At 42.1% G+C, this 17,149-nt stretch overlaps 1 long non-coding RNA gene across 1 annotated transcript; it reads right to left on the reverse strand.

Annotated features, from left to right (window-relative positions):
* Positions 1-13,667: 13,667 nt before the first annotated feature.
* Positions 13,668-15,389, reverse strand: LOC143929992 (uncharacterized). The gene is made up of 2 exons (XR_013262684.1): positions 15,175-15,389; positions 13,668-13,983 (listed from the first exon to the last, which is right to left on the reverse strand). It is a non-coding gene; the product is annotated as an uncharacterized LOC143929992 (long non-coding RNA).
* Between the last annotated feature and the right edge of the window lie 1,760 nt (positions 15,390-17,149).

Genomic DNA, 17,149 nt, shown 5'->3' on the forward strand with positions numbered 1-17,149 from the left:
TTAGGGGGTGTGATGACAAACTAAGCAGACTTTCCTAATGTCTGCGGTGGTAAAATGCTCAATACTGTCACATTGTCACCAGTTTACAAAGGAAAGAAAAAAAGACAGACTATCAACATTTAACTCCTATCATGGTCAAAATTCGAGGGGGTGGAAGCCCTGACTAATTGACATTTCATTTTTCTATCATAACACAACTTACAAAAATATAATTTTTATTTTCATTATAATTTTTACCATTTTTTTTTCCTTTTGTTTTATTTTTTTATTTTTTCATTCATTGTTACATACCAGTCTAGCCACTTGAAGACCCGGCCTTTTCTAGAATTTTTTTATTTTATTTTATATTTTTCTATTCTTTGTTGCATTCCAGTCTAGCCACTTGAAGACCCAGCCTTTTCTAGAAATTATTTATTTAATTATTTATTTTTTATTCTTTGTTGCATCCCAGTCTAGCCATTGAAGACCTGGCCTGTTCTAGAATTTTTTAATTTTATTTATTTATTTATTTATTTATTTATTTCATTCTTTGTTGCATCCTAGTCTAACTACTTGAAGACCCGACCTTTTCTAGAAATTTTTTATTTTATTTATTTATTTATTTTCATTCTTTGTTGCATCCCAGTCCAGCCATATGAAGACCCAGCCTTTTCTAGAAATTTTTTATTTTATTTTATTTTATTTTTTTCATTCTTTGTTGTATCCTAGTCTAGCCACTTGAAGACCCGGCCTTTTCTAGAATTTATTTATTTATTTATTTATTTATTTTATTCTTTGTTGCATCCCAGTCTAGCCACTTGAAGACCCGGCCTTTTCTAGAATTTTTTAATTCTATTTATTTATTTATTCATTTCATTCTTTGTTGCATCCTAGTCTAACTACTTGAAGACCCGACCTTTTCTAGAAATGTTTTATTTTATTTATTTATTTATTTTCATTCTTTGTTGCATCCCAGTCCAGCCATATGAAGACCCAGCCTTTTCTAGAAATTTTTTATTTTATTTTTTTCATTCTTTGTTGTATCCTAGTCTAGCCACTTGAAGACCCAGCCTTTTCTAGAAATGTTTTTTTTTTTTTTTTCCTTTCTTTGTTGCATCCCAGTCTAGCCACATGCAGACCCGGCCTTTTCTAGATTTTTTTTTTTTTTTTTTTTTTAATTCTTTGTTGCATCCTAGTCTAGCCACATGAAGACCCGGCATTTTCTAGAAATTTTTTATTTTATTTATTTATTTATTTATTTTTTTCATCCATTGTTACATACCAGTCTAGCCACTTGAAGACCCGGCTTTTTGTAGAATTTTTATTTATTTATTTATTTATTTCATTCATTGTTACATCCTAGTCTAGCCACTTGAAGACCCGGCCTTTTGTAGAAATTTTTTATTTTATTTTTATTTTTTTATTCTTTGTTGCATCCCAGTCTAGCCACTTGAAGACCCGGCCTTTTCTAGAAATTTATTATTTTATTTTATTTTTTTCATTCATTGTTACATCCTAGTCTAGCCACTTAAAGACCCGGCCTTTTCTAGAAATGTTTTATTGTATTTCTTTTTTTTTTCATTCTTTGTTACATCCCAGTCTAGCCACTTGAAAACCCAGCCTTTTCTAGAAATTTTATTTTTTATTTTTATTTTTTTCATTCTTTGTTGCATTCCAGTCTAGCCTTTTCTAGAAATTTTTTATTTTATTTATTTATTTATTTTCATTCTTTGTTGCATCCTATTCCAGCCACATGAAGACCTGGCCTTTTCTAGAAATGTTTTAGTTTATTTTATTTATTTTTTTCATTCTTTCTTGCATCCTAGTCTAGCCACTTGAAGACCCAGCCTTTTCTAGAAATTTTTAATTTTATTTATTTATTTATTTATTTCATTCTTTGTTGCATCCCAGTCCAGCCATATGAAGATCCAGCCTTTTCTATAATTTTTTTATTTTATTTTATTTTTTTCATTCTTTCTTGCATTCTAGTCTAGCCACTTGAAGACCCAGCCTTTTCTAGAATTTTTTTTTTCATTCTTTGTTGCATCCCAGTCTAGCCACTTGAAGACCTGGCCTTTTCTGGGACTTTTTGCTTACACGTTTAAATTCATATTTTTTGCTAGAAATTAGGTAGATTATATATATATATATATTTTAGCAGAGACCCTAGAGAATAAAATGGTGATCGTTGCAATATTTTATGCCACAACGTATTTGGGCAGTGGTCTTGCCAATGTAATTTGTTTGGAAAAAAATTACACTTTTGAATACACAGGAAAGATGGCCCAATTTTATTCTATAATTTGAAAGATGATGTTACGCCAACTAAATAGATACCTAACATGTCATTCCCAGTATAGCCCCTTGAAGATCCGGCCTTTTCTGGAACTTTTTGCTTACAAGTTTAACCACTTCAATACAGGGCACTCATACACCTTCCTGTCCAGGACAATTTTGAGCTTTCAGCGCTGACGCATTTTGAATGACAATTGCGCAGTCATGCTACACTGTACGCAAACTACATTTTTATAATTTTGTTCCCACAAATAGAGCTTTCTTTTGGTGGTATTTGATCACCTCTGGGATTTTTATTTTTTGCTAAACAAATAAAAAAAACCGAACATTTTGAAAAAAATAAAAGCTTTTGTTTCTGTTATAAAATGTTGTAAATAAGTACGTTTTCTCTTTCAATGATGGACGCTGATAAGACGCCACTGACGGGCACTGATAAGGCGGCACCAATGAGGTGGCACCAATGAGCGGACACCGACGGACACCTACGATGGGCACTGATATGCGGCACTGATGGGTGGCACTGATATGCAGCACTGATGGGCATTAATAGGCGGCACTGGTGGACACTCATGGGTGGCACAGGGGGGCACTGCAAGGCTGAAAAGATGGGTACTTATGGGTGGCACCGATAGGCGGTACTGCTGGGCACGGCTTGGCACTGATAGGCAGCACTGCTACATGGCACTGATATGAGGCACTGATGGGCATCCCTGGTGGCACTGGAAGTGGTAGGCATTGTCAGTGGGCACTGATTGGCAGCTGCCTGGGCATTGCTTGGCAGCTGTCTAGGCACAGATCTGCATTTCCCTAGGGGTTTAGGGGGGCATACCTGGTGGTCCAGTGTGGATGACCATCCTGGTGGTCCTGGGCTGCATGATGGTGGTCCCGGGCGGGATCCGAGGGGCTACACTGATAAACAATCAGTACAGACCCCCCTGTCAGGAGAGCCGCCAATCGGCTCTCCTCTACTAGCGTCTGTCAGACGCGAGTGAGGAAAAGCTGATCACCGTCTCTTCCTATTTACATCGTGATCAGCCATCATTCGACACGGCTGATCACGTGGCAAAGAGACCCCGTTAGAGACTCTTTACCTAGATCGGTGTTGCGAGGTGTCAGACTGACACCCCGCAACAACGATTGCTGCTCTGTGTGCGCCCCCGGAGGCGCACATCGGCTTAATATCCTGAGGACGTCATATGACGCCCAGTCAGGATATTGAAACCCCTTTGCCATGTCATTCTGCTATATGGCGGGTGGCAAGTGGTTAAATTCCTATTTTTTGCTAGAAATTAGATAGATTATATATATATTTTTTTAGCAGAGACCCTAAAAAATAAAATGGCAATCGTTGCAATATTTTAGCAGTATAGTCAGTGTTTATCTGGCGCTCCAGATGGAGTAATCCTTAGTGGTATAGTCTGTGGCTACAATAGCTGGATGGCTATTGAAAGCTAGCTGAAAGGAACCAAGCAGCTCCACACAGACCAGCATGGACCGTGGAACAGGAAGTCATGTCACCGGCGTCTTATTGGACCTAGGCAGGGCTGGAATCTTGTCAATCAGGGCTGCAGTGGTGAAAGGCTGACTGCTCCTTCCAGAGGCCAATAGAAGGGATGTCAGCAAAGCAAGTCTTGAACAGAATTGCAGGAGATAGTTTCTGTGATGTTGACCAAGGTGAAGGCAGAGATCCTCTGGACTGATGGGCAGGATATCATCAACAGCTGAGTATCTGTGGAAAGATAGGAGCTAGCAATTAGCTGCCAGCTCAAAAAAGGAAGGGCTGAGCCCAGCCCTGACACCCTCTCTCCCACTCCCTTCATTCTCACATGAGCCAGTTTAGTTCTTGGGCTGATCTGTAAGTATTAGTATATCTAAATACTCCCTAAGGGAACTTTTTTAAATCCTTCAGAAAGTTTTCCCTCTCTCATTTTTATGAATGGTTTATTATATTTATATATCTGGTTCTTCTGTACTTACAGAGAATGAATTTTTGCATCCATACTCCTGATGAGTGAACGTGATTCACGAAACGCGTAGGGTTTTTCTATTCATGTGATGCCAAGATAGCTTGGCTTTTATACAGCATGTACTCAGTTATGTATATGTACAATTATGTATCATTGTATACCGTGTATGTGTTCATGGTATATTTCTACCAATATGTCAGCATTTGTACATGGTTATGTTTATGTATTGAAAACATTATCATGTATTTCTAGACCAGAGAGTTTCTTTTGATACAATAATGTTTTTATCATATATTTACTCTTCCCAGTCCCATTCTTTTCCTTTGTTTCTATTTCATATGGCCCGGGATGGAGGTCTTTTACAGTGGACAGGTCAGGTCACACTTTTTTCTATTTATTAAAGGGGTTGTAAACCTTCGAGGTTTTTCACCTCAATGGATTCCATGCATTGAGGTGAAAAACCTCCAGTAATGCCGCAGCCCCAAATTTACTTACCTGTACCCCCACTATCACGACCCGTGAAAAAGCTAGTGTCTCAGGTCCTGATTGGATGGATTGATAGCAGCGCAGCCATGGGCTCCCGCTGCTGTCAATCAAATCCAATGACCCGTGGACTAGGGGGTGGGGTCGAGTCATACATTCAGCTTCTATGGACGCTGAATGAATGACACGGGAGAACGCCCACAAGGTAACCCCCCCGGGTGAGCGCTTCTTCTAGGGGGTTATCTAATATTGGGGAGGAGCCACGAGAGCTGCCGAGGGACCCCAGAAGAGGATGTTCGGGGCCACTATATGCAAAATGAGCTACACAATGGAGGTAAGTATGATATGTTTGTTATTTTTAAAAAAACAAAAAACAAAGCTTTAGTATCACTTTAATATTTCTATATCAAGTGACTCAAGTATAGGTTTAACAGTAGACTATAGTTCTATGATTTTACATGTGAGTTTATTTTAAAGTGGTTGTAAACCCTTACAGACCACTTTGACCTACAGGTAAGCCTAGATTATGGCTTATCTGTAGGTCCAACATGGTTTAGGAGAAATTTGCAAAAAGACAGACACCGCTGTCTATGGCACATGCACCGTAGACAGCGGCGCATAGGCGCACTGAGCATGCCACTGCTAACGGCGATATGCCCTTAGTGGCTGCTCCCGTGCACATGTGCGGGAGTCGCGTCATCACGGCTCTGGCCAATCACAGCTCCGGAGCCATGATACCCGGAATGAAGATGGACGCTCCGTGGAAGAGGGGACAGCGGTGACTTCGCTGGCTCCTGTGTCAGGCAAGTGACACATAATGGGCTACTGTGCGATGCATAGTTGCCCATTATGCTTTACCTTTGCAGGGAAACAAAGAGGAAGTAAAACCCATCAGGATTTACTTCCTTCTTTAGGCCTCATGCACTCGGACGTTTTTACAGCCGCTTTTTTGAGTGTTTTTTGCAGCTTAAAAAGGCCTGTCCATGTTAGTCTATGGCTTCATGCCCACCTAGGCGTTTTTGAGCTGCAAATGGCATAGGCGTTTTTAAGCTGTAAAAAAACCCCAGGACCAGTGCGTTCCCTGGCGCGGAGCTAGAGCTGTAAAAACGCGAATCGCGGGAAAACGCGCAAAAACGCGCAAAAACGCGCATAAACGCGCAACATATTTTCTTTGTTTTCTGAGTGCTATAGCCAAGAGATGTGTTTCTTTAAAAATGCTACTTAACGCTAACGCTAAAAAACGCGCAAAAACGCCAATGCAAAACGCGGTAAAAATTGCGTTTTTAACGCTGATTTTTCCAAGCGTCGGAGCTAGCTTTTCAGCCAGTTTTTTTAAAACGTCCGTGTGCATGAGCACTTAAGTGTTGGCTCAAAGTTTCAGCTTGAAAAAAATATATTAAAGTGGATCCCTCAGTAGCTCACATATGGCACTGCTCTCTTCTGCTTTTACCCTGTTTCCCCTAAAATAAGACCTATTGTGATTGTCGGGGGTGGCTGCAATATAAGCCCTACCCCCCAAATAAGCCCTAGATAAAGTCCTTGTAGGTCTTATTTTCAGGATAGGGCTTATTTTCGGGGGAAACAGGGTAGGACTTATTTGGGGGGTAGGACTTATATTGCAGCCATCACCAACATTCTCGCTAGGTCTTTTTTTCGGGGAAACAGGGTAGGACCCACCACCATAGGAAGAAGAAGCAAAGAGGACCTGTAAGATCATTGATTGGACCTTAGACACTTGGAAAATAGGTAGGTATGTATCGTAAGGGCTGGGAAAATAATGGAGAATCTCAAACCTACAGTTGGGCTTCCAGCAATAGGATAGGCTAGATTAAGAATTATTGGGAAGGACAAGTTAAGTTTTATGGACAGGGAGTATTTGAAGGAGCTGTCGGTGATAATAGATGCCAAATACTCTAATCTGAAGCTGTGACCCTAACAAAACATTAGTTAGCATGCATGAAAAACATATCCAGTGCTAGGTCCACTTTATAAACATTGGCAACAAGCCCCATTTTTACCAAGCTGGCCTCCTTTCTCTTTCTCAAAGCTGGTCTGTTTAGATCCCTGATATATCACCAAAGCCCCTCCAACAGGGCTCCTAAAATTTTTAAAAAAATTGTAATTGTAAAAAATAAAATAAAATAAAAAATAATAACAAATTTAGACCTGTTTCACACTGGGGCGTTTTGCAGGTGCTACAGCGCTAAAAATAGGGTCTGCAAAGCACCCTGAAAGAGCCGCTCCCATCTCTCCAATGTGAAAGCCTCAAGTGCTTTCACACTGGAGCGGTGTGCTGGCCGGACGCAAAAAAAAAGACCTGCTAGCAGCATCTTTGGAGCGGTGAAGGAGCGGTGTGTTTACTGCTTCTGCCCATTGAAATGAATGGGCACCGCAGCTTTACCGCCGGCAAAGCGCTGCCGCAGCAGCACTTTGTGGGTGGTTTTAACCCTTTCTTGGCTGGTTTTAACCCTTTCTCAGTGGGGGGGTAAAATCGATGGTAAAGCGTCGCTAAAAATACCGACGACAACGCACCCACCACCCCAGTGTGAAAGGTGCCTTAAATAATAATAATAAAAGCCGACTGACACCAGTGGCGAAACTACCAGGGTCGCAAAGGTCGCACTTGCAACCGAGCCCTGGCATTTTGGCACCATTGGGGGCAATGCAGCAGGAAGGGAGTCCACTGCAGAATGTGTGAAAGGGTCCTGCTGCAAGACCATAATAAAGGGTCCCACGACGGAAGTATCAGGATCAGTGGGAAGGCCCCTGATGGGGGCCCATCATGTTTTCTTGCTCCGAGGGCCTAAGGTTCTAGTTACGCCCCTGCGGAAGGAGTTGTAGAGATATACTGAATATGTTTCTTTTTCCCCCAGATATATAAGTTCAGTAGATAGGCACACTGGCTTGTTACTAGCCATAGTTAAATATCCTCACCATAGCATATCTCCAGGTATATTTACAAGCTGTAGAATGACTGTATATTTTATTTTTTCCCTGTGAAGTCTTCTGGGAGTTGTGAATCAAACGTGGGGCGTGTCACTATCAGCAGATGCTCCTTCTTGTGGTCTACCTCTAATTAGGTCTTTACAGTTCTCTGTAGAAAATGGGAATAACTGACAAATAAAGTCCCTCATCTGTTATTACCTAAAGGATGAGCAGATGTTAAAACATAGACTTGGTGTACCATATTGTAAATCCAATCCTGGTTTTCCACTTCGTTTTTTTTTAACACAACGGGGTTTGCAAACTGAGCAGCGGCCTACAGAATAGGATGTGAGTTTTTATTTAATTTGTAATTTCATGCTAACACTCTCCTCGTTACATAACTGAACCAGATGACAGCCCAATCCATACTGTCATACTTTCTTCTGATACTCATAATTTCCCATCTGTTCTGACCACTGCAAAATATTAATGACTATTTAATTAACATCTAGGGTTACTTAAAGGGAAAACTCTATTCAAGTCAAATATTTTTTTGTAAATTGGTAAAAATCTGACTATAATCCCTTGGTATTTCTTTGTTTGAAATTTGCGTGGCTGAAGTATCTGTGCTAAAGTGTTTCCGTGAGAGAAGAGGATTCAGAAGGACGTGGATCAGAACCTGCTGCAACCAAGGGCTGATGGTTAACCCTAGCAATGGAGGGAGAAAGATTCTAATTGGCCTGGTTGGTGGCCTTGCTGTCAGAGCTCAGGGCTGTAGGCATAGGGAGCATCAAGATAGACCAGTGGGTGGCTGAGAGCCCAGGATCAGAGCTTGGTACTGCCACTGCTGCTGTGAGTTGTCTGCCAGAAGCCTGGCAGGGATGGGGCTAAGCCACCAAAGGGCCATAAAGGCTGCTGCTGCTGTTGTGTGCTGGGTAGGATAACCAGGGGTCATTCACAGTTGAGAGAAAGAGCTGCTGTATGCTGGGGTGCCTGACTGAGAGCCCAGGACCAAGTGCTGCACTGCTGTATGAGAATCAACCTGCAGGCACAAGACTTGCTGCTGTGAGAGGGTCATGTGCTGCTGCAAGTATCAAGCTGTGGGGATCAGGCTGCTGGTGGAGAGCTGCTGTGAGCTGTAATGTGACCAATCTTTTATCTTTTTTTATTTGTCCTGAAGACATCACCAAAGCATCAGGGAGATCAGAGACCTATAGACCTCTAATGAGTATTATTGCCTGCTGTTTGCATCTACTTCTGAGAGGAACTCTGCCAAGAAGACTCTGTTCCATTACTTTAGTTTGCATATTACAAATGCTTTCTGTTAGGAGAGTGAACTCTACAATAAAGGAAGTAGGCCCCAATTTACTTCTCCACTGGTCAATGGCTTGGTCAGGTGTTGAGACCCTAATGCCCTGTACACACGATTGGACTTTCTGACAACAAAACCATTCAACAACACGCGATTGGATTGTTGCCCAACAAAATCGTGGAATTTTTTTTGAAGATTGTTGGCTCCAACTTGTCTTGTGTATACATGATCACACAAATGTTTTCCAGCAATTGCGAACCTAGTGACATACTAGACATACTATGTGGTTTTTCAGCTCTTTAGCGCCACCCTTTGGGCTCCTTCTGCTAATTTCGTGGGATGAATTAGAGCAAAGACTGCGAGCCGAGCCTTTTTGTCCAACATCAGTGCCTGACCTCACAAATGCGCTTCTGGAAGAATGGTCAAACATTCCCATATACACACTCCTAAACCTTGTGGGTGGCCTTCCCAAATTAGTTGAAGCTGTTATAGCTGAAAAGGGTGGGCCAACTCAATATTGAACCCTATGAACTAAGACTGGGATGCCATTAAAATTCATTTGCATGCAAAGCCAGGCATCCCAATACTTTAGGTAATATAGTGTATAACCCTATTTATGACCACATCGACGTAAAGAAACTATTTGCATGTCTCCAACCTCAGATGTTTAAAGTGTATTTAATTTTAGTTGTGGATAGAGTTGTGAGGGGATAGAATCCCTTATGCCGCGTACACACGACTGGACTTTTCGCCGGAATAAACTCCGACGGTTTTCCCAACGGAGTTCCGACAGAGTTCTGACCGAACGGACGATCACACCAAAGTCTGTTCGTTTTCAACACAATGACGTATGACGGGATTAGAAAGGGAAGTTCAATAGCCAGTAGCCAATAGCTGCCTTGCCGTTGTATTTGCTCCATCAGACCAGAATACAGACGAAGCATAGAAATGGATTCCGTTGAAAAGATTTAAAGCATGTTCTATTTCTAAATTCGTCTGAATTTTTGAAGAAAAAAGTCAAATGAAGCCCACACCTGATCGGAATATCCGACGTAATGATTCCGCCGGACCTTTTCTGCCGGAAAGTCCGGTCGTGTGTACGCAGCATTACAAGTTCTTATTGCTGTCTGGGTCCCCACTGGGAGATCCACTTTCTCTGTTTGCGTTGGTGACCTCTGTGTCTGGCTGTGAAAGTAAAGAAAGTCCGAAATTTCAAGTTGTCAACAAGACAGGAAAAAGAGAACATTTTCCAACTGGGACTGGTTTCAGTGACAACTGTCTAAACGTGGATATCTCTCAGTATACTGTAGATTTCCTTTTATTTTCTAGAACAGGAAATAACGGAAAATTTCTCCAGTGGGATGAAAAGAAGATCCCGACAAGGGTTTATATTTGTAATAAGGGGAGATTTATATATATATATATATATATATATATATATATATATATATATATATTATTTTAGAAAGGCTATGCTGTGTCTTCCCACAACTAGGTAAGGAGCAGCTTAGCTTGTTGGTTCCTTTTTAGCCCACGTTTTCAATAGTCTTGCCATATTTAAAAAATAAACTCTAACATTTCTGTTCAAATAACCATTGAAGCATATCAAAATCAATGCAGGGCCATCTACGTTTCATCCCTTTTCTCTTTGTTTTAATTTCTACACAAATTCATTGCATCGCATTTCCTGCCAACATGCACAGAACACAATTTGTATTGACCAGTGGTCTCCGTAGCATACATTTTTTATTTTGTACACCTTTTTTTTGCAGTTTTCCTTTTAGAGAGAAACTGATAAGCTGATGAAACTATCAATACCAAGGAAAGGCTTGTGGGAAAAAAAAGTAGCAGATGTACTTCAGGAAAACATGACCGACTTGAGTTCATCCATAAAGCAAGTGATTTGTGGAAGTGAGCTACATTGAGCTGTGTCTTCGGTCTTGACACGGGGAAGGAAAAAATGTAATGGACGGGTGAAGGCCTGGGAAGAATTAACATCCTCGGCATTATGTAAAAGCTGACAGATGTTTTGTAAATGTCATAGTATGTTTCTTTTCCTAAACTGATACTTTATTTTGTAGTTTTCAATACACAGCGGAACCTTGGTTTACGAGTAACACCGTTAAGGTGCGTATTGAAAGATGAGCAACTTTTTTTTTTTTTATTATTCTGACTCGGTTTGCGAGCGTTGTCTTGCGAAACGAGGAGAATTCAAGCTAACGGGGTGTGCAGTACCGCATTTGGCCAGAGGGGCGACAGGGACACTCGGAACGGTTCGGAGCCGTTCGGAACCAAATAGTAGGAATCATTCAGAAATACTCAGAGTTCCCAAGTGTTTCCGAGCCTTTCCGAGGTTTTCCAAGTTCAGCCAAACTGTCCCTGAGTATTTCTGAGGCTCACCGGTGCCCCACCACTCCTGGCCACATGCAGTATTGCATGTAAGAGAAGTCAATGCGGAACAAATTATCTTCTTTTCCATTGACTTCTATGGGGAAACTCGCTTTGATAGGCGAGTGCTTTTGGGTAATACACATTCTGGCTGATGCCCAGTAGGCTGTTGCTTCCACCACACAGTGCGGATGCCTGCATTGTTGGAATTTTAACATTTTTTGCAACATTTTTGTATGTTAGCCTATTACGGAGGTTTTAATAAATAACCACATACATTTGCCTGCCTGTGCCATTCTGTTGACGTACACCTGTGTGCGGCGGTCGGCAAGCCTTAACCACTTGGGTACCGCGCTATTGCAAAATGACGGCAATAGCGCGGACCCACATTTCCGGGACTACGTCTATTGACGTAGTCCCGGTTACGAGCGGCCTGCGCGCCCCCTGAGGCGCCGTGATACTCGCCTGATCACCGATCTGTGTAAGGGGTCGATCCCGACCCCTTATCACATGATCAGCTGTCAGCCAATGACAGCTGATCATGTGATAAAACGGAGCCGGTAATCGGCTAGTATTCCTCCTCGCGCTGACAGCGCGATGAGAAAAAAAAAAAGCCGATCGCCGGCGGCCGTGTTCGGGACATCAGTCCCGATCACGGCCAGCAATTTAAACGGACACCTGCCCCCTGCCAGTGCCCACCTGCCACCCGCAGTGCCATCCTAAAATAAAGTAAGTGCCCCCCTGTCAGTGCCACCCAGCAGTGCCCATAGTGCCCACAGTGCCACCCAGCAGTGCCCACAGTGCCACCCAGCAGTGCCCACAGTGCCACCCACAGTGCCACCCAGCAGTGCCACCCACAGTGCCACCCAAAATCTGCCTCAAAGGTGCTGCACCCCAGTGCCGCCCATCAGTGCCCAGCAGTGCCGCCCATCAGTGCCCAGCAGTGCCGCCCATCAGTGCCCAGCAGTGCCACCTATCAGAGCCACCTATCAGTGCCACCTATCAGTGCCCATCAGTCCCATCTATCTGTGGTACCTATCAGTGCCCATCCGTGCCACCCATCCGTGCCACTTATCCGTGCCACCCATCCGTGCCATCTTATCTGTGCCCATCTTTGCCCATCAGTGCCGCCTTATCTGTGCCCATCGGTGCCGCCTTATCTGTGCCTATTAGTGCCACCTTAACTATGCCTATCAGTGCCCACCAGTGCAGCCTATCAGTGCCCACCAATGCAGCCCATCAGTGCCCACCAATGCAGCCCATCAGTGCCCACCAATGCAGCCTATCAGTGCCGCCTAATCAGCGCACTTCAATGAAGGAGAAAAATGACCCGTTTGCAAAATTTTATAACAAACTATTAAAACATGATTTTTTTTTTTTTTTTTTTGCATCTTTTTTTGTTTGTTTAGCAAAAAATAAAACTCCGAGCTGTAACTAAATACCACCAAAAGAAAGCTCTATTTGTGGGAAAAAAATGATAAAAATTTCATTTGGGTACAGTGTTGTATGCCCGCGCAATTGTCACTCAAAGTGCATCAGCGCTGAAAGCTGAAAATTGGTCTGGGACTGAGGGGGGTTTAAGTGCCCAGTAAGCAAGTGGTTAAATTAAAAAAGCGTAATTATCACCCAAATGTAAAAAAAATAAGTAATTTCTTGATCAGTTTAAACCAATACGTATTCTTCTACATATTTTTGGTTAAAAAAATCACAATAAGCATATATTGATGGGTTTGCGCAAAAGTTATAGCGTCCACAAAATAGGGGATAGATTTATGGCATTTTTATTCTTCTTCTTCTTATTTTTTTACTACTAATGGCGGCAAACTGTGATTTTTAGCAGGACTGCGACATTATGGTGGACGCACCGGACAATTTTGACACTATTTTGGGACCATTGTCATCTATACAGCGATCAGTGCTATAACAATGCACTGATTACTGTGTATATGACATTGGCAGGGAAGGGGTTAAACCCTAGGGGGCGATCAAGGGGTTAAGTGTGTCCTAGGCAGTGATTTCAACTGTGGGGGGAGGGGGTACCTAGGGCAATGCAGCTATCACTGCTCCCCATCAAAGAGCAGTAGAGCAGGGAGCAGTAGATATCTGTCATGACACAAGGCAGAACGGGGAAATGTTTACATAGGCATCTCCCCGTTCTACCTCTCCACACTGCAATCACGGGACTCCAGAGAACATTGAGTTCCCGGGACCCAGGAACTCATTGCAGCAGGTGTGGATACATGCTGACATGTGTCTCCATTGATTTTAATAATCAATATATCTTTAATACAAAGACACAAAAATGGAACAGAAAAAAATTGTTGTAGGGACCTTATGGACTTTATAGGCACCAATAAGAAAGGATAATTCATTAATAAATTTTATTTATACAAATAACGTACAAAAGTTCATTAAAAACAAGAATAGAGAAGTACATTTATCAATGTGACCACACTCAGCATAGGATGTAATCAATCAGTATCACATAATACAAGTACTTGGCTTAATAGTCATAAATATATCACAAACTGAAACATGGTGTGCATCCAAGTTGGTAGAGTGCTGATATTGGTCCCATGCCCGACATGTTTCGCGTCAGATTAACGCTTCTTCAGGGGCTCAAATTATTAGATTCTTAAAAGCAGAAAAAAACATAAACATTAATAAAAAGACCACACAAAAAAGCAGATACAGAATATATACAAACTAGTAATATCAGTCTGAGTGTTACCAGGGGAAGAGCTCGAACAGGCACCGTAAAAAGACACAAAAATGCCAAGGTGTGAGTACAAATATACAATCCACAAGAGAAACTCCTGTGCATAAACAGCGCTTGCTTCTGAAGACGTCATGTTGGTGACGAAACACGCCAAGTTGGAATGCTCGGTGCGCAATGTTGAGTATAGGTGGAATGCTGGCTGATGCCCAGTGGGCTGTTGCTTCCACCACACAGTGCGGATGCCTGCATTGTTGGAATTTAAAAAATTTTTGCAACATTTTTGCATGTTAGCCTATTACGGAGGTTTTAATAAATAACCACATACATTTGCCTGCCTGTGCCATTCTGCTGACGTACACCTGTGTGCGGCGGTCGGCAAGCCGTAAATTAAAAAAGTGAAATTTTCCCACATTCTCTAAGCTCTTGGGAACTTCTCTTGCAAAGTAAACAGCCTATTTGCTTTTACTAAACCAACCCCAAAGGGTCACATTGGATGAAAATAATCCTTTTTTTTTTAATCTATGTATTTTAAGAACAATATAGTGCTAATTTTAAAGATCCGGGGCGGGAAATAGCCGTTGTTAGCAAAGCCGGAGTCAGGCTGGAATCTGGAAGCAATTATAGCAAAGGCAACTGAATTCCGTAATAGCCTGCTGGCTGGCTGTAGACACGGCTCTCCAAAAGGTATTTTCTGACCATTTATTTTCTGGAGCTTAGCAACATATATTTGTTGTCAGTGAACTAAATAATGAATAATGAACTAAATAAAATAGACACATGTTGGCGAGCCGCAAGAAGGGAAGGGATGGAATTGATTAGGAGACAGCCTATGAAATAATAGCTTAAATAGGCCCACTGCAGGACTTTAATGTCCCATGACAACACTCAATTGTCAAATTCAGCTGCAGTGTCCTGGATGCTACTTAAGTAAAGCCAGAAATTCCTCAAGTTTATATTGTTTTTCCTCCTCTCTGCAGCCTACAACAGGAAATGCCATTAAGCCGTGAGAATTAATGTGCGATGTAAATTTATAGCGAAAACGCCAAGAAAATAAAAGCGATGTTCTCAAATGTTTGACAGATTCTCCATTAAGAGGTCTCACCTACCTGTCCCGATGAAGAGGCAATATGGGATTTTAATTGGAGCTTTGCCTTTTCCCTTCATTTGATTTAAAACAAGTTAGAATTTCAAACAATAACACGGCAACACCTGGTTAACTCGTCAGTTGATCCGTAGAGTTGTGCATTGTTAATTTAATAGACGTACACATGGGGATCTGAAAAGGTCCCATTGTTCCAGTCGTTGGTGGGTTCATGAACTACTGGGGAATAAAAAGTGGATCACATGATCTTTAATATGACTTAAAAATGTAATTTGATAATTTGACTAAACTCGTTGCCAAGTTTTGGGGTGGGGTGGGGGGGAGGGGAAGTTATATGATGAAAGTTTTGCCGTGTCGCAGGAACATAACTCTTGTCTTATTTACGGCATTAGGCTAATCTAGACAACAGCATTGCTTGCTAAATCCTTATAATCATTAAATTACATCCATTTGGCCAGACACACCAAGACGCTGAGAAAAGAAAAAAAAAAAATAACTTTACAATATCGCATGCCTCCCAAAATACTCACAGGGGTGTTTTTTTAATTGGAATATTTTCTTACCAGATGAAATTTTTTTTGGGCGCTGGAAACTTTTATTCACTTCTTAAACAACACACCATAAATCATACAAGTTATATAGAAACTACTCTCAATTAATATTAGGTTACAGATCACTGGATTGTGTTACCTTTCAGCGTCGCAGCTGGAAAACAAAAGTCTGCCATTTGTAAATCACAGTTTGCTCTGGATTGTTGGATGTGGCACTATAATAAAGTTTTCTTAAAGCGTTATTCCACCGTATATTACGTTTTCAAGAATAAAGGCAGCGTAATCAAAAGACCATTTTCACCTATGCAACAATACCTTGGTTTGCGAGCATATTTCGCTCCAGAAGCTGGTTTTTAAACCAAAGCACTCTTATATCAAAGCAAGTTTTCCCATAAGAAATAAAGGAAACTCAGATAATTTGTTCCACAGCCATTTATGCCCTGTACACATGGTCGCACTTTCAGACGGAAAACGTGCGATCGGATTGGGTTGTCGGAAATTCCGATCGTGTGTGGGCTCCATCGGACTTTATTCTTCGGAATTTCTGACACCAAAGTTTACGAGCTGGATCTAAAATTTTCCGACAACAAAATACAATCGTTTAAATTCCTATCGTGTGTGGGCTCCATCTGACTTTTTCCGCCGGAATTTCTGACACCAAAGTTTGAGAGCTGGATCTAAAATTTTCCGACAACAAAATACAATCGTTTAAATTCCGATCGTGTGTGGGCTCCATCTGACTTTTTCCGTCGGAATTTCTGACACCAAAGTTTGAGAGCTGGATCTAAAATTTTCCGACAGCAAAATCCAATCGTTTAAATTCCAATCGTATGTGGGCTCCATCTGACTTTTTCCGTCGGAATTTCTGACACCAAAGTTTGAGAGCTGGATCTAAAATTTTCCGACAACAAAATCCAATCGTTTAAAGCGGAGGTCCACCCTAAAGTGGACCTTCCGCTCATCGGAACCCTCCCCCCCTCCGGTGCCACAATCGGCACCTTTCAGGGGGGAGGGGGGTGCAGTTACCTGGATAATCCAGGTAACTGCACCCACTTCCGGGACAGCTCTCTGCGGAAAGGGGCGTAACTTACGCCCCTTTCCGCAAGTGCCCGCCCCTTCCCGCAAGTGCCCCGCTGCCTGCTGGGAAACACACAGCTCCCAGAGGCAGCGGGGAGCGTCCTAATTGCGCAGCGCAATTCGCGCATGCGCAGTAGGGAACCGGGAAATGAAGCCGAAAGGCTCCATTTCTTGATTCCCATACCCAAGATGGCGGCGGCAGGACCCGACAGACGACCTAGCGATCAGCTTCGGGTGCCGACATCGCGGGCGCGCTGGACAGGTAAGTGTCACTATTTTAAAAGTCAGCAGCTGCAGTATTTGTAGCTGCTGGCTTTCAAAAAAAAAAATTAAAAACGCGGAGTCCCGGTG

Source organism: Lithobates pipiens, unplaced genomic scaffold (genome assembly GCF_037356315.1).
Source record: "Lithobates pipiens isolate NorthernLeopardFrog02 unplaced genomic scaffold, aLitPip1_a1.2 Scaffold_25, whole genome shotgun sequence".
NCBI lineage: Eukaryota > Metazoa > Chordata > Amphibia > Anura > Ranidae > Lithobates > Lithobates pipiens.